Source organism: Suricata suricatta, chromosome 11, assembly GCF_006229205.1.
Source record: "Suricata suricatta isolate VVHF042 chromosome 11, meerkat_22Aug2017_6uvM2_HiC, whole genome shotgun sequence".
Taxonomy (NCBI): domain Eukaryota; kingdom Metazoa; phylum Chordata; class Mammalia; order Carnivora; family Herpestidae; genus Suricata; species Suricata suricatta.
The window spans coordinates 104,237,763-104,255,976 of NC_043710.1; the positions used below are offsets into that span (position 1 = coordinate 104,237,763).

The following is an 18,214-nucleotide window of genomic DNA, read 5'->3' on the forward strand; positions in this document are numbered from 1 at the left end:
CACACACAGGCACACACATGCATACACAAACCCCAAAGAGGCACAAGGAAACTTGGCAGTGATGGATGTGTCTGTTACCTTGACCATGATGGATGGTTTCATGGGTAGATGTGTCTGTCCAAACTCATCAAATTACAAACATCAAATATATGCAGTGTTTGTATCTATTAATTATACCTCAATAAAGCTATTTAAAAAAAAAAAAAGAATCGTCTGAAACGAAACTGGAGAATGTAGCTTTAAGGCACAAAGACCAAGAGGGGCCAGAACCAGAAGTGGAGACCTCTGTCGTGCCTCCTGGGGCTGGGGGCGGCAGCAGGCTCATGGGGCACAGTCTGAATGAGCCTGCAGTTTGTTGAAGCCCATGTGTGTCAAAATTGATACCCCGGGTCACTTGTATTTACACCAACTTCCCCAAGTCAATTTTGAATCATTTCTTCATGCTTTTCACATGGAGACTAGGGTTTTCCCAGCACTGTGTTTTAAGCTTACATGCAGTGATTTTATGTCTTATAACTGTCACTTCTTTACCGCACCGCAGTTCCTGCACGCAGATCAACTATCGGAGGAACAGCAACTGAGCAAAAAGGGAAGGATGGAATTTACCCACAATCCCAGAACTGTTGATACACATTTTTCACAGAATCTTTGTATAATTTTTAAAATAAAAATAAGACCATACTATACATACTATTTATATCCTGATTTTTTTTTATGTTTGCTTATTTTTGGAGAAATAGAGAGAGAGAGATAGAGCAAGCTGAGGGAAGGGCAGAGAGAGAGGGAAAGATAAATCCCAAGTAGAGGGCTCCTGTCCATGCAGAGCCTGATGCGGGGCTTGAACTCATGAACTTCAAGATCATGACCTGAGCCAAAACCAACAGTTAGATGCTTAACTGACTGAGCCACAGAGGCGCCCTACCTTGATTTTATTTGACAATATAAACATCTTTTCATGCCAATAAATATCCCGGCACAGCCGCCTTCCATAGTGTGCAGTGTTTTGTGGTATTGGTGTCACCGGGACCCTAGTGTTTGACATCCGAGCCTCGGATCTCAGATCTCACGATCGTAAGTGGCGTGTTGGTGGGTGTGTGCATCAGCCTGCATTGTGTCCTTAGCGTCCCTCACCTCCTTTTCAGGCCTCCCCGATTACCGTCCCCTCATTCCCGCTTCTCCTCTGGCCAGACTGAACTTCTCTGGGTTTTCAGCATGCCCTGCTCTCTCTGCTCTTCCGCTTTCTTACGGCCTGGAACATTCCTCCTCCACCTGCAAGCGCACGCCTCGCAAATCCCTGTTCATCTTTCAAACATTACTTCTTCAGATGAACTTCCCCTGACACCCCTCCATCCCCATCGCCACCATGGACTGGGTGGCCTGTCCCTCTTGTGGTGGCCTCCGCCACTGGCTTCACTCTGCTAGAGCAAGGACCAGACTTGTTTCCTGGCCGTCCCCTTCACCAGCTTGTAAGGTCCACAAAGGTGGGGACCAGTCTGTTTTGCTTAACATACCTGGAACAGTACCCCTGCTCATTACCGATATCCGTGAAAATCTATTGAACGATAAATAAATACATCCCTAAGGACAAAATGGCGAGGCCAAAGATATGCACTTTTGAAGGCTTATGACACCTATGGCCAAACTGCTCTTTCAAAAGACCTTCCCACTTTACCTTGACTTCATAGTGTGTGTGTGTGTGTGTGTGTGTGTGTGTGTGTGTGTGTGCGCGCGCGTGCACAGGGTTTTATTTAGGGAGCACTGACTGGAATGATGTGCAGTGGGCGATTGAAGAGTCCCAACTCAGTGGGGTATAAACATGAACGTTAATTTTTTTCCGGTCACTGCTTTCTGCTGTATACTGTTGAATCCCTTCTCTCCGTCACTTAATGATATTTTGGGCAGAAAGTGAATGTTCTGTCACTTTTGGTTATTAAAAACTTCAGTCTAATCTGTCTAAAACTCCAAATCCATATCCTAGTCAGAGCTCTTCCTCCCCTGCCGCCCTAAATCCCAGGAAGACCGTGGCTTCGGGCCCCCGAGGTGGAAGAAGCAACGTTGAAGGTTTCTTTCACCTCTGCTCTTCCTCCTGCCTCTTTTGGGTCCAACTTTCTTGGCTTTAGGGGCAGGAAGGGGACATGGGGCAGGAGGCATCTCAGCATGGCCAAGTGCTGGTGGTGGGGAGAAGGTATCTCCCATATTGGCCTCATTCTGGTCCCATGTGAGGCTAGCAGACCTCCTGAAGCAGGTCTCCATGTGGAAGGTGGGTGGTGGTCTGGATTAATGCTGGGCCTCCTCTCATACAAAGACCCACTCGAAGAGGAAATGTCCCTTCTGTTGGGACTATGGGCCTCAACCCTTTCTGGATCAATGCTTTCCTCACTTGTGAGGACAGTTATCTGGGCAGCCCACAGCTCCTGACCCTCCTCATTCTATGCTCTTCCAGGTGTAACCCCAGAAACTGCTGTGGACTTCTTCTGTATTCTTCAAGGGCTGAGGGGAAGTGGGAAGGGGTGCCTCTGCCCCTCCAGTCCCTCTACACCCCCTTCTCCTTCTGCTGGCATGGACCACCTCCACGGGCCTCTTACAAAAGTCTCTAGCCCAGAAGTAACCCACGGTCTCTGTGAGAACATGTCTTCCATGGGGAGACAAGGGAATTGCCTGTGACCATGAACGCTGGCAGATTGGCAGCTGTGACGCTGCCCCTCCACATCCCCCAGTCCTCCCCCTATGTAAACAAGTGTGCGGGAACAGGGCTTAGAATAGGGGTGGGTTGAAAGTAGGAGGCTGTTTCCGAAACCTCTGGTCACAGTCCACTTTGTCATATTGCTTTGGCTCTGCTCCTGGCTCTTTCATTCCAAAGAGGTTCCTCAGTGCCTCTTCTCTGCTGCTTGGGTTTGGACCTTAGCCACAATTCTGGACACCAGACAAATCTGCCTCTTCATTTTGTTGCAGATGTACGAGTATTGGTCCTCAACAGTATTTTTATAATAATTGCAGAACCAGATTAAACATAGTTATTTCTTTTACAAGCACTCGATAAAAGCTGAGGGCAAGACAAGGCAATTTGGAATTAAAGGGAAAATAACCACATAAAGCAAGAGAGACAGTCCAGAGCCCTGTGATGTGGGCTTGGGGGAGGACAAAGGGTGGACAAAGAGGAGAGTAGGCCTTCTTGTGCCTCCAGGGGCATTTTGAGTCAGGGGACCTCTCTGTCCAGTCTTGTCTGTTGTCAGGGGCAATCAGACATCTCCTGCAAAAAAGAGAGTTGGAAAGAAAGGGGCCCCAGTGAAACCTGCTTGCCCTTCCTCAATCCTCCAAATGCAAATGTCACTTCCAATCGAACTGATGCTCTGGCGAAAGCCCCTCTCACCCCACTGGTACTGGCCATGATAATCCACATGTTCACTCCCTGGGAGGCTGAGCAATTACAGGCTGATTGGGTAAATGCAGAGGTGGCCATGGGATGGGAGAGGGGTGGCTGAGGATTGTTTCCAGCCCCTGGAGTACATGCAAGAAGGACACTTGGGCAGGGTTTCAATGAATTGGTCCCAGCAAGAAGGGCCCTCTCCCCTCCAAGATTTCTGGCATGGTTTGTGGAAATCAGATCCTCAATGTTGCAATTACAGCCCGAGTGTTGGGAGACTTGAGATTCATTAATCGTGACTTCAGCATCGATTTCTTGTTTAGTAATTAACTTACCAGAGCTCCTGATGGCATAATTGCTCCATTTACATAATTAAGACATACATCTTGAGCCTGGATAGTAGCAAGGACTCTCAGGACGCTGGACACTAAGGACAACAGATGCTTGGCAGCTTGTAGTCCCAGTTCCACACCCTCACCTGCTGGTTCCATTGGCCTCCATGCCTTCAATGGGCTGAGGACTTCTCCTTAGAAACATTTTTTGAAGGCTCATGCCAAGGAAATCAATCCCCTTAAGCCAGGCCCACAGAGAGGCTGCCATAGTTTTAAAATATGCTCACAATTTGACACGTGTTCCTTCAACAGGCGGAGCCTGGTTCCCTCTCTCTTCAGCATGGACCAGTATCAATCAGTGACCTGCTTCTAAAAAATAGACGGTGGCGGATGGTGTGTGATTTCTAAAGCTAGTTCAAAATGCATTGTTACTTCCTTCTCTGTCTGCCTGTCTGTCTCCATCTCTCTCGTTGCTTGTTCTGGGAACTCAGCTGCCATGTTGTGACAATATTCAAGCAGTTTCTGGAGAGTCCACACCAGAGTGGGGGAGACATTGAGGTCTTCTACCAAGGCTGGCACCAACTTGCCAGCCATATGAGGGCGCCATCTTGGAAGTGGATCCCTCACACTCAGAACAAGCCTTCAGATGCACAGCCCAGGCTGACAACTTGATGACCATCTTATGAGAAATCCCAAGTCAGAACCACCTAACTACGCCATCCCCAAATTTATGACTCACAGAAACTGTGATGATATTAAGTGTTTATAATTATTTTTAGCCATCAAGTCTTAGGGTAATTTGTTACCCACAGTGAATAACTAATACCAAGGGCATTTTTGTCTCCAATGCTATGTCTTCAGAAGAGGATCTGATAGCAAACCAAACACAACTAAAAATATTCATACCTTATGCTCCAGCAATTCCTCTTGTAAGAATTTGTCTTATAAAAATATATATCTTTGCAAAAATACTTGTATAAATGTGTTCATTGGGGGGGCATCCCTTGTAATAGTGAAAATGGAAAGCAATGAACATTTCCATCAATAGAATCCAATTAAATAAATTATGAAAAAAAGCTAAATAATTCTAAGTAAGAATGAAAAAACTGAATTAGTAGAAAAAAAATTCTACATGTAAAACTCCCATTCCAGATGGTTTGTCAATTAGTTGGCCGACAATTTATGGGAAAAACACTTGAATCTTCATACAGTCATAAGGAATAAAAAAAAAATTGAGCACTTCCCAAGTGCCCTTTCTATAAATTCAACAATTTATAGAAAGATCTATATCATGAAAAAGTAGGGTTTAAATGCAAGGCTGATTCAACCTTCAAAAAAGTCATGTGCAAAAATTCATCATGCATTTGGGACAAAGCAAAACTTAATAAATTACAAAACGTGGGGCACCTGGGTGGCTCAGTGGTTGAGCATCTGACTTCGGCTCAGGTTATGATCTCACAGTTCATGAGTTTGAGCCCAGTGTCAGGCTCTGTGCTGACAGTGTGGAGCCTGGAGCCTCGAGTTCTGCCTCTCCCTCTCTCTCTGTCCCTCCCCTGCTCATACAGTCTTTCTCTCTCTCTCTTTCAAAACCAAATATTTTTTAAAAATTTAAAAATTACAAAACACAAGGCTTGTAATAGACCATATTCTCAGACCATAAATAATCTTTAAAAATCTGTAAATCAACAATAAACAATATTCTCCTTCCCAAATAAAACTCTAATAGAGGTAACACCTAAGTGAAAGTAAGGTATGTATTTATAATTTCAGATACAGTCATTACTTTCTTAAACAATGACTACATTTAAATTATAAGTAGGAATTAATCAAAAAGAAACTACTACATATCAAAACATATCCAACATAGCTAAATATACTCACAGAAGTTTTAAGGTCTTAAATTTCCCATTTTACTGTTAATGAAATTGGAAATAAACTAGGTAAGTGTTCAACTTTAAAAATTGGAGGATATAACAAAAAAAACCCAAAAGAGGTTAGAAAGAATAATTGAAAACAATACATGTTTAAATTAATGAAATGAAAAACAGCAAAAAAAAAAATTAGTAGACCAAACAAAGGCAAAAAGTTTTTGGTTTTTTTTACGTTTCTTTATTTTGAGAGACAGTGCGTGTGCAAGCAGGGGAGGGGCAGAGAGATAGGGAGAAAGAGAGAATCCCAGCAGGCTCTGTGCTGTCAGCCCAGAGCCCGACACAGAGTTCACACTCACGCACTGTAAGGTCATGACTTGAGCCAAGATCAAGAGTCAGACACTTAACCTACTGAGCCACTTGGACATTTCTAGGGATTTTAGGGGAAAAATTCATGAAATAGGATTACTGCTGCATCATTCACTGAAGACAAAACAGGAAAAGTAAATGCGCATAGTGCTAGGGGGAAAGAATATAAGGAACCACAGATACACAATATACACAGTGAGTAAATTTACGTGCCACAAGCTGAAACTCTAAAAGGAAGTGGATGACTTTTCTAGTCAAGTAATAACTGCAAAACTGGCCCAAAGAGACTAAGGAAATCTGAACAGACAATAACTATTTAAGAAATTGGGAAGACAAGTAAAGATGTACCATTAAAAACAGTTCTAGGCCCAGATGTGTTTACAGGCAGGTTCTCTCTAAGCGGTAAAACACTAATCATTTCTATGTTACTTTAAATATCCCAGACCATTGAAAAAAATGGAAAGTTTCTAACTTATCTTAGGACCAATAAAGCTAGTTAATAGCAAAGTATGACGTTAAAATATTGATGAATCTCACTTGTAAAGATACAAATGTTATAAATGTAATAACAGCAAATAAAACCCCTCAGTGGTATAAAAAGACTCGGTACATCACAGCCAAGTTGTGATTATTCCAGCAAGGACTATTCCAGAAATATGAACATAGATTCGACATCTAGAAGAAATCAAAGTTTAGCTTCTATTAATCAGAAGAGAGAAACCAAGTGGTTGTAACAACAGATTCTGAAAAAACATCTGATAAATATTTACGTCTCTTCCTAATTAAATTGATAATAAGGAATAAAGAAATTCTATCAGGGGTAAATGAATATTTTCCTAAGAGCAACAGCAAATTCGTAGTTATCTTTTTGGAGCTGGGAAGCCAGGGGACCGGCTAGTGGAGGGGGAGGAGACAGAGCAAACAAAACTGGTCACGTCGTAGTTCCTAAGTAGGTGGTGCGCGCATAGGTCTTCATTTTATTATTGTGCTTTGTTGTTTGCATGTACGCCACACATTTTACGTATTATTTTCTACATAATAAGATTATCTAAAACAATAGTGAACTTTATACTAAGCTGAAATTCTAAGTTATTTCCATTAAACTCAGGAACAAGGCAAAGCTATCATCAACATTATTAAGTATTGTTTGGGAGAATTAGCTGATGCTCCCCCATTAAATAACTCACATAAACATTAGAAGAGACACAACTTATTTGAAATTGCGGTGCTTTTATAGCTAAAAGGCCCAAGGGACTCAGTTTTTAAAAAATAAAAAAAACTTCTTTAACTGATAACTTGGTATGATGACTAGATATAAGATAGTAAGATAAATATATAAAACATCACTTTCTTTTCTTTGTACTCAACAAAATCAGTGAGAAACAAAAATGAAATAAAAGTCCCATTCCCAAAAGGGACAATAACTATAAAATATTGGAGAACATGATTTATAAGTACATAGAACCTTTAAAAGAAAATACTAACAACACAATAGTCATATAAAGACACAGGAAAAGATGGGCTTATTTAACTATATACATTCTTCTTTTTAGTTTATCACAAAGACACCATAAGAAAAATGAAAAGAAAATGACATAGGAAAAATATTTAGAATGATCTATTAAAGAGTTAATGCCCGTACTAGACAGAGAGGTCTTGCAAACTGAACAGTACCAACAGCACAATAGGAAAATGGGCAAAGGATAGGAACTGGCAATTTGTAGAAGGGAAAATCCAAATGACCAATGAACTTTCAATGTCATTATGTTATGTAACAGAAGTGCAAATTAAAGATCAGCAAAATATAGATTAAAGAATATCATTTCTAAAAATTGATTTGACTCAAATCTCAAATTACTAGCTGTGTCACCTTAAGCCATTCTGTGTCGAAGTAGCTACATTTTTAAAATGAGAGTGGAGGGGCGCCTGGGTGGCTCAGTCGGTTAAGCGTCCAGCTTCGGCTCAGGTCATGATCTCACGGTTCGTGGGTTCGAGACCAGCATCAGGCTCTGTGCTGACAGCTAGCTCAGAGCCTGGAGCCTGCTTTGGATTCTGTGTCTCCCTCTCTCTCTGACCCTCCCCTGCTCTCACTGTCTCTCTCTGTCTCTCAAAAATCAATAAAAAACATTAAAAAATGTTTTTAATGAGAGTGGAAATCATGCCTTCCCAGGAGTGTTGTGAGAAAGAAAAGAGCATTTAGGAAAAATAGAGCTGAGAACAGTGCCTTGCACAAAACAGACAGCCCGTAGTGGTAGCTCTTGTTACTGCTAACATAACAGCCGAGGAAGTGGCCTAATGGCACTTAATCCATTACCGGAGGGGCTGTAAGTCTCTGCCAGCATTTTAGAAAGTCAACTGGCAATATACATTTAAGAATTGAAATACAGTGACGTGGGTAGTGAAGTCTGAGAAAGGGGCATGAGGGAACTTTCTGGAATGATGGTGATGTTCTACATCTTGATAGAAGTTTGGGTCACACCAGGGTTTACATTTGTAAAACTCCCAGTGTGCACTTAAGATTTGAGCATTTGGGGGTGTCTGGGTGGCTCAGTAGGCTAAGCGTCTGACTCTTGGTTTTGGCTCAGGTCATGATCTTATGGCGTTGTGGGTTCGAGCCCCACGTTGAGCTCTGTGTTGGAAGCATGGAGGTCGCTTGGGATTCTCTCTCTCTTCTCTCTTTGCCCCTTCTCTACTTGCACTGCATCTGTCTCTCTCAAAATAAAGAAATAAACTTTAAAAAAAAGATTTGAGCATTTTATTTTATGTAACTTATATTAAAAAAATAAAAAATATATAGAATCCTACTCTATGATGTGCCCACTGAAGAATTTAGGGAACTGTAAGCTGATGTCTGAAACAAACTTTGAAATGTATCAGAATACAAGTTGGTGCTTGGGGTTGAATTATGTCCCACCAATATTTTTGTGTCAACATCCTAACCACCAGTACCTCAGAAGTGACTTTGTTTGGAGACAGAGTCTTCACAAAGAGGAGCAAGTCAAAATGAGGTCATTAGAATGGGCCCTGATCCTTAAAAAAAAAAAAGGAAATTTGGACTCAGGGACAGGCACATGCATTGAGAGAAGATGATCTGAAGAGACACAGAGAGAAGATGGCCGTCTACAAGCATAAGAGAGAGATCTGGAACAGATTCTCCACCCAGAAAGGCCATCACCGCTAACACCTTGCCTGTAGATTCCCAGGCTCCAGAACAGGGAGCCACCAAAGTCCTGTCTCTTGAAGCCACCCGTGTGTGGGACTTGATAGAGCTGCCCTGGGGTGCTGGTGCTGCTGGACTGGTGGAAGGTTGGAAACTGGATAGGCAGGTAGGCAGAGATCAAATACAGTAGAAACGTTAACGAGGGGAAGACTCCAGATGCCAAGTTCACTGCCAAGTTCTCTCAACTTGGTTGTATGTTTGAAACTTTTTAAACAAGGAGGGAAGGAGCACATTTCAAAAATGTTCCCCGAGGACAAAAAATAGTCAATTTCGTAGCTCCATTCCTAGGAGGTCCATGACTCAGTAATCCCGCAGAAAGGGTCACAGCTTCAGATGAAGCCATCACCAGAGTTTACACCACACACACACACACATACACACACACCCCACTTCCCTACATGTGGGCTCGGAAATTCTATGTTGGAGATTCTCTCTTACAAAACACCAGCACATCAGTACGCATTTGCTAATTTCACTCGTTTGTAGTGACAGAAAAGCTGGAAACGGCCTGACTGCCCCCAGTAGGGGATGGTTGGCTCAGTGGTGGTTTGTCCATGTTGTGTTATTTGAGTGAGGTAAATCTACATGACCCCCCCGCCCCCCAGCCTCTGCTCTCTACTGTATTACAACAAAACCTGTATTATGAAGAGTAGTTTTGCTTTTATACTAAAGACACAGTGGTTGTTTTTTTAGTGAAACGGGTCATCCCTCTGCTGAGACATTCCTATGGACAGGCCACCTCACCCTCCTGGCAGGTCCCTGTGTCCTCAGCCGTTTAGGAGAAGGGGGTGAGACTGCTTACCCTGAGGTCAGATGGTCAAAGCAAGGAAGCCCCCCAGTACTCAGCCCCGAAAGGCAAGTCGAAAGGATGAAATGGGCTCATCAGTTCCTCCGCAAGCTGAAAACAGTGGGAACAGAAACTGAGCTGGGGTTCAGGTCTGGTGAAGAAACCGGGGCTTGTTCATTGAAGACCCACATCTTAGGAGAGCAGCGGAACAAGGAACAGCAGGTGGGTAAGCAAGAAGGAACATTCTAGAACCAGCATAGTCTGAGCTTGGGAATTCCGGCTGTCCCACTCCCTGTGAGGCTGGGCAGACACCTCGTCCTATTTTGTCCTTTGTAAAATCAGGTTTGACGAGAGGAGCAAATGCAATGGTCCATATGAAACACGTTCTGTAGACGCTGGATGCTCAGGACATTGTCATTGTTACCTCTGTGTGTGCAGCCATGCGTCACAGGTGCTGGGCAGTGGTGACCCCCGGCGTCATGCCTGCAGTATTTCCCTGGACTTTTCTGGAGACAGAGGGAGAGTCTTGCTTCTCCCCACCTTGCTCTCTGCTCCACAACTCCGGGAACTCCCTCTGGTTCCTCTGTTACTATGTCTGCCTGCAGCCGAGGAGTGCAGCCCATAGACATCTGGGGCGGCAGGAAGCCAAGGGACCGAATGCGTCACAACAGCGTCCTGGTAATAACTGGTCTTGATTCACTTATGCAAATGGCTCGTGGGTACACTGTGCCAGTGAAGGCATCAGGGGCTGAGGACCAAGTCCAGGTGTCTGGTCCAGGGCTAGGCTCTGATTGCAGTGTGCGCAGGTGAGAGAGAGAAGGGGCCTAAAGAGGGAAGAAGGCGGGCTTGTTTCACAGAGCGAGGAAGCAGGCAGAACCGTAATATTCAAAGTGTGATTTCTGAAGACCAGCGAGTGGCCCACCTGGGCCGCGGAGGCGGAGTCCGGCTGGGTGGGCGCGGTGACAGGGACACACCAGTGGACAGGAGACGGGAGATCCTGTGACTCAGGCAGGTGTTGTGGGCCTCCCCTGCCCTACCCGATGAGCTGCTCCCGGGCCTCCCGGACAGAAAGCAAGCCCCCTGTGCCTTGAAGCCCCCGACGTCCCTACCCTACTGCGCGCCACCCTGTGGCGGAACTTAGTGGCAATTGCGCTGCTTTGTTAAACTCTCTCCTGATTGAAGCAAAACTCAGGATGTCATGCTCCTTCGAGGACACCGCTCTCACAGGACTGTGGGCCAGCTTTGCCGTCCTCCGTGCCAATGTCCCAGCCTCAGGGGGGTCGTAACAACTCTACCCCTAATCCTGAGCCCACCGCTGCCTTGACCCCAGTCCCGCGTCACCTTTCAACCCCACTAACACCGCAGAGATGACCGGGGAGGGGACTGACAGCTTCTTCTGCAGGCCTGGAGTTTGGGGGCTGCATCCTGTCGCTGGTGCTGGGCGCTTGAACTCTTTCCTGGCATCCCCATCAGCTCTGGTCTTCGATGTCACCGGCTTCCTGAGCACCTCCTGCTGGCCTGTCGTCCGCCTTCCCTTTACAGGCCTGGGTCCCGTCGCCTGTCCCCTTTGGGGCTGCATTACTGCTGCTGTGGCCCTGGTGGGCGACCATGGGGAACAGTCGTCTTCTGGAAGGTGGGCCAGTCTCTGTAGGCTTGGCCACCTTTCTCCCTTTACCCGAGGCTGGACGCGGAAGTGAGTCTGGTTCTATCTTCCTGGGCGGAATCACCGCTCCCGGCTCTGCAATTCAAGGCTGCTGCCCTGGGCTGGCCTTTCCCATTCTGTCTATTGCATAACAGGTGCCTTTGTTCCCAGCTGAGTGTGTCACTCAAATGTGACAACCTCCCTTTGTTCTTGTCCTCCCGGGCCTGGGAGTCAGACACCACACCTCGGGCAGAAGCCTGCCGGAAACTGGTGCACTGCGCCAGTGATGAGCTGGTAAGCCTCACCTACCTAGGCCAGTTGCACGGCATCTCTGGACTCCCTCAAGTTTTTCTAGAGTTAGAGATTCCCAAGAGAGGCAGTAGCTCAAGAGCTCATCGAGCCCATTCTCCAGCTTCCAGGCTAACCCGACCGCCTGTCCATCGTCCAAGAAAAAAGTGCATCCATTATCCCTTCGACCCTCATAAGGCCCCAAGGACGGAGGTGTTCTGTTCCCATTCTACAGATGGAAACACTGAGGCTTGGGAGAGAGTGCAAGGCTAGTGAGTGGTGGCCCTGGTCAGGAACCCGGACTGAGGGTTTCTCTCCCCACACTGGCCCTGCAGACTTGGATAAACCAGGTCAAGGTCACCTTCCCCTCCCCTGTGTCTCAGCTACCCCTGACTCAGGAATGGGACTTAGAAGGGGACCTTTGCCCCAAAGACAGTCGGAGCCCCAAATCTCATCTCTGTGGCGCACCTGCCTAGTGGAGGGAGCGTGGCAGGGGCAGGCGGCACGACTGAGCTGAGCCACCAGTGACTCCCCCAGCCTGGGTGCGAGGGCAGTGTCTGTGAGCCAGGGCTTTCCTCTTGCCGTCCCGGTGTCCTGGGGAGGAGACGGGAGGCACACGTGAAACGCAAACTCACAGGTCTCCAGCAGCCGCCCCAGGGAGGCCCTCCGGGCAGAGAGGCGGCCAGGCTGGGTAGCCCAGAAGCTCAGGGGGACGGTTTCAGGGTCCCCTGATGAAGGTGCTGTCTGTCTCCAGATTTGTACCCACCTCTGCCTGCCTCTGTCTGTAAGGTGAGGCGCCCTGACTTCAAGGAGCTGGAAGACAGGGGTGCCCTCCCCCACGTTGACTCCCGGCCCTGACCCATCAACAGCGGAAACTTAGGTCTCTCAGTTGTGGAGGTTCTGCGCCCAACATCAGGATGTCGTCAGTAAGGTCTGGCTCCGCTGAGAGCTCCCTTCTGGGTGGCAGATGGCCACCTCCCCGTGTCCTCACAGGCCAAAGAGAGAGGGGAGTGAGTTCTCCGTGATTCTTACAGAGGCCACGAATCCCATTCACGAAGGCCCCACCCATAACCTCATCTAGTCCTAATTACCTCCCAAAGGCCCCACCTCCCTTCATCTCATTGGGAGACGGAGTTTCAACATGTGCATTTTGGGAGGATACAAGTGTTCAGTCCATAACGGGTGGCGCGGTTTCCTTTCCATTTTGTTGTTGTTTCTTTCCCTTTTTGTTTATGAAAGCAAGAGCCGCTTTCACAGCAGGGCTCTCAGTGCCGGTGGAAAGCGGAGCCCATGTGAAGAGCATCAAAGCAATGCCTCTGACCTTTCCCGACACCCTCTGCCCCCCACCCACCAGCGTGGGGCTCTGCCTGGGGCTTGGGGAAGAGCACAAAACCGGGTCAGTCAGGGCTCCCAGGATGGGTAAGAGCAGGCGGGGGTGGCGGGGAGGTGGGGGACGGGCCAGGGCGAGGGATGGGAGGGAGGAAGAAGGAGAGAAAGAGGAAGTGGACAGAGTGGGGGAGGAAAGAGCGAAATGGGAAGAGAGAAGAGCGAGGAATAATAGAGCAGGGGCGTGATCGAGAACTCGGGCAGAGAGAGGGGACCCCGGTGACTTCAGGGCCAGAGGGTGTGAGAGTCTGGCTCTCTGCTCACTCAGGCCTGGCTGACAATGGTTTTCCTGCCGGTGATCCAGCAGAAAATAGAGGCTGTTCTAATAGTGATGATAATACTCATAAATAAAACAGCTAATGTTGGGAGCGATTAGTGTCGAAAGAAAAGCTCACTGCAGTGAGAGAAGCCCTTCTATTGCCCGTTTGACTTCAACTGTAGAGGGACGTTCCATGCCTTAGAAAGAGCGGGGTCTTTGGGGTTTTTTATTTATTCGTTTTAGAGGTAGGGGAGTGCATGATGGGGGAGGAGGCAGAGAGAGAGAATCTTAAGCAGGCTCCACGCTCAGCACAGAGCCCAGTGCAGGGCTCGATCCCATGGCCCTAGGATCATGACCTGAGCCAAAATCAAGAGTTGGGACGCTCAACCGACTTGTAACAGGATTCTTGCACAGGAGTCGGGAAGCAACTTTAGTCCGGCCGGTCCCGCTCAGTTGGGTTCATACCCAAAGAACCGAGCCCCGAAGGCCACGGGCGTGGTTTTCTTTATATATTGTTTACTTCTTTGTCTGCTGTGTAGGATAACACACAAACACACAGTCTGACTAAGTGGCCTCATGATACAAGTCGTGAGGGATGTTGTCACGTGTGTGCATAGCCAGGTGGCCTTGAGGGTTTTGTTTCCTTAGGGCGGGGACCCTACCGCGGACTGAGCCACGCCGGCACCCAGACAAGGTGTCTTGGAGCTGGAAAGGACCTTGGGCATCTCCAGGGCTTTAGACGCCCTCATCTAACAGGCAAACTCAGAGAAATTAAGTGATTGTTTTTCAACAGCACGCAGCGAGTAAATAATGGAATCTGACTCAAGGGAGTCTGGACTTCCGATCTGAGAGGTGCTGTCACAGGGCTGGGGGGGGCGGGGTCTGGGGCCCAGACAGCCTTGAGTTCCGGGCCCAGCAGGAGAGACTTGTTCTTTGAGCGTCTCCTCTCTGGAAAGGGTTCGAGAACGGTTGCAATGGAAGGATAGGCTTCCTCGGGGTGTTGGGGTCCACCGAGAACCAGACCCGTGTTAGCCCAAGATGTTCAGAGAGCCTGGTTCTCACTGGGGGGAGGGGGGAGGGGGGCTTTCTAAAGTGTTCTACCCTACACAACAGGGACATGACACTCATGCCCACTCTATGTGGCGCGGTGACAGTGTTTCCTCCCCTGCCTCACTGCAGATCCATGAGCCCTCCTCCCCGCCATTCACCCCCCAGTGTGGACCTGCACCATCCTGTAGGCAGCCACCAGCTGTCACAGCTATTTGCGCTTAAGTTCACTCACACAAGGGGCACATTAGTGGCTCAGTTAAGCATCAGACCCCTGATTTCGGCTCAGGTTATGATCTCACCGTTTGGGAGATTGACCCTTGCATCAGGCTCTGCGCGGACAGCATGGAGCCGGATTGGGATTCTGATTCTCTCCCTCTCCCTCTCCCTCTCTGCTCCTTCCCCACTTGCAATTTCCCTCCCTCCCTTTCTCTCTCTCTCTCAAAATAAATGAACATTTAAAAAAATAAATAAATTCATTCACATGAAACAAAACATAGAGTTCCGTTCCGTCTGTCACACTTCTCAAGTGCGACCTGCGAGCCACTGTCTGCTGGATTAGCACACTACAGGACGTGTCCTTCATTGCAGAAACTATCACCAGACGCTGATGGCCTTAGGCGCTGTAGATAATTCTGTTGTTTTTTGCACACTTGTCTGTTTCTGCTTATTCTTCTAAATTGCCGTAGGCCTAGCCGTCGGCAGTTTGCAGCTCCCTGGGCACCTAGAGGGTATCACTTCACATCCTTCGCTGGCTGTCGAGGGCCCTGCCCACAGAGAGGGTGCGTGTGTCTGCAGGGTCTGTGCCTCCTGGAGTGGCAGACAAGACGAAACAGGGGGCCTCACGCTGCCTGCCCGGGCTCAGTGCGCGCCTCCTTCCTCCCCACCGTCCCCGACTTCCTCTGTGACTCACCAGGGTCCCTGGTTCTTGCAGCTTAAATACCTCCAAGGGCTACCGAGGCTCCAAGGTCCTGCCGAGTTGAGCCGAGGACGGGATTTTTCACCAGAATCAGCTCCTTACTGCGACCTTGATCTCCAATCCACTATGCGTGCTAACAATAGGGCAGCAACAGCGGCAACGTGCGATCCGGATCCTAAGAGAAAAGGCCCGATTCCTGCCCCCCAGCCCTCGATGGCCTCCCCCAGAGAGCAGCCCAGGAAGGACGGAAACGCTGCTTCTTGCTTCCCCAGCAAGCGGTGTTTATTTTGCCAGTCGAGTGGAAGGAAACAACACGATACCCACCAATTTCCTAAACCATAGAGAACGCCCATCTGCCTCGCCTTCTTCGGCTTTTCTGGTCCCAGATAAAACTCTTCCTATTAGCTCTGACATTTCATTCATTCACTCACCAATTCCTTCACTTCCTGTTTTTTTTAACCAGGACTGCACATCGGAATCACCGACCTTTTATGAAGCACATGAACCCAAATGATGGGCAGGCAAGCGGAGTCTGAGTTAGCGAAGGGTAGGGGTGGAGGGACACAGAGCCGGGGAGGGGTGTTTGGCCGGGGCTCATATGTTTTGCAAAATATTAATGTTATTCTGCTGCTTGATCTTGGGAGGAAGCCCTGCATTCATCCATTCCTTGACCATGCCTTCCTTTCTTTATTCATTCAACAAACAGTCCTTGAATGCCGAGGTCGGTGTTAGGCAATGGGGAGACAGTGGGGCTTATGCAGAGCTTCTCAGGATTGGCTGCCCCTTAGACACCCCTGAGCACTGTGGACATTCCTGACGCCCAGGCCGTGCCCCCTGGGGGCGGGGACACAGGTAACAGCATTTGTTAAGTGTTATGGGTAATTCTATTCTTGTGCCTTAGGGTGAAATAGAGAAAGAGTGGGTTGGGGAGGACGGGGATTCTCACTTAGCCTTGTTGGGGGTTGGGCTGCCCTGTAGATGTACCTGCTAGCCAGCTCAGTGTCTCCAGGAGCCTTCCTCCAGCAGGCCCAGGCAGGGAAGATAGGCAGGGCTGACCCAGCGCAGACTTGAAAGGACACAGGTCTCAGCGCTGTCCCAGAGAAGGAAGAAGCCCACCGCAGCCCCTCGAGTTGGGCAGACCACACACCAGAACTTGCAATGGACTTGCCCCGTTAACATGAAACCTGATCGGAAGCAAGATAATCTGTACTGGGGGGCGGAGGGGGATGCCACCGTTGCTGTGGAGCATGGCCGTGGGGCGACATCTCTCACCGCGTTCTACTATTTTACTCCTTGTCAACCTTCTGGCCCATGTTGTTGTCAGAGACCCCAGCTCTTCCTCTGGTGAAAGTGGGGGGGGTCACTCTTCCTCCAAAGCCGGTTTGGAGGATTAAATGATTACCTCTACAAAGGGCTGGCCAGAGTGGGTACTAAATAAAGGGCCTAAGGTCATAAGGGGCACGGGGGGAGGGGGGTGCCCTGGAGGAATCGGGAGGAGGGTCAGGGGCTCAAGGGAGTGGGGAGACCTGGAGCCCAGAAGTTTCCCTACTCACACTCAGGCATCACCTTGGAGAGAGATTTCTGGTTGTCAGGAACCTGAGGGAAAGACCCCCTCCCACAGGAAACTGTCCGGGAAAGTGAGAGAGAGAGCGCGCAGGCGAGAAATGATTACCATAGCCTTTGGCAGCCAGATGCCGGATGCAGGTAAGGCCTGGTGCCTTAATTGGGGATTAGAGGCTGAACTTCACCGACGCACTGCTTCGGCGGCTTTGTTAATAGCTGGAAAATTCTCCATGCAGGTGCAGTGACCTTTTGTGAAGCGACCCAGAGGCTGGCTGGGCCCCAAGGGGCATGCTGCCCCCAGCCAGACGCCGGTGACCTCCCCACCTGCCTCTCCTTCCCAGCACAGCACGAGTCTGGTCTGGCCCTTTCTTGCCTCCTGCAGCGCTGATCCTGAGGGACAGAGAAGGTAGACAGACTTACTTAGGACCTGTGCCTGCTCGGAGGGTGTCATTCATGGGGCTGGACAGTCGTGGTGTCCCCACATTTCTTTCCTTCTCATGGACCACTGGGTCATCATTAGACTTAATAAAACCATCTTAAAACTCAAAACCTAAAAGTTCTCTTTAAAATGCAGGTAATAATAACCCGTCTGCCTGATTTCATGTGATCCAGGTGTCAAGTCCTTTAACACACGGTCTTGTCGGATTCCCTAAGGATCCTGTGGGCGGGAAGGACGGAGATACTCTTCATAGATCCGGAGGCAGAACTGGGGCATGGGGGCTGGGCAGCGCCGGAGTCGAGATGGGGTCCAGGTCTTCTGAGGCTCCGTCCTTTCTCCCAGTGCCGTGCTGGTGAGTTCTAGGTGGAACTGTGCGGCCGGGAGCCTGGGAGCCGGTTGTGCTGGGAGGCAGCAGGTGCTCCCCGGAGGGCCCGAAGGCTGCCGCCCTTGTCTCCACTTGGCCTTGCTCTGGGGCCACAAACCATCACAGTCGAAGGATGTTTAGGACAGAAGATGTGGGAGAAGAAAGTAAGCCCGAGAGGATATTCAGGGAACAGGAGTCAGAGCTCAGGGCCTGCCAGGACAAGCAGATGGTCCTACTCTGGAGCCCTTGGACCGCAGACCCCTGCTCCCCACCCGCCGGGCAGATTGACCAACCAGCCTCCCGCGCCGGCTGAGGCTGCTGACCGTGACACGGAAGCGGGATGAGGGTGATTCCCTGCCGATTCGTG

General features: G+C 48.7%; 2 long non-coding RNA genes across 2 annotated transcripts; one reads left to right on the forward strand and one right to left on the reverse strand.

Annotated features, from left to right (window-relative positions):
• Positions 1-3,004: 3,004 nt before the first annotated feature.
• LOC115306030 lies at positions 3,005-10,131 on the reverse strand. Its single transcript, XR_003915142.1, has 2 exons — positions 9,956-10,131; positions 3,005-3,250 (listed from the first exon to the last, which is right to left on the reverse strand). It is a non-coding gene; the product is annotated as an uncharacterized LOC115306030 (long non-coding RNA).
• A 195-nt stretch (positions 10,132-10,326) lies between these two features.
• LOC115305913 lies at positions 10,327-17,593 on the forward strand. The gene is made up of 2 exons (XR_003915084.1): positions 10,327-10,618; positions 17,281-17,593. It is a non-coding gene; the product is annotated as an uncharacterized LOC115305913 (long non-coding RNA).
• The last annotated feature ends 621 nt before the right edge of the window (positions 17,594-18,214 follow it).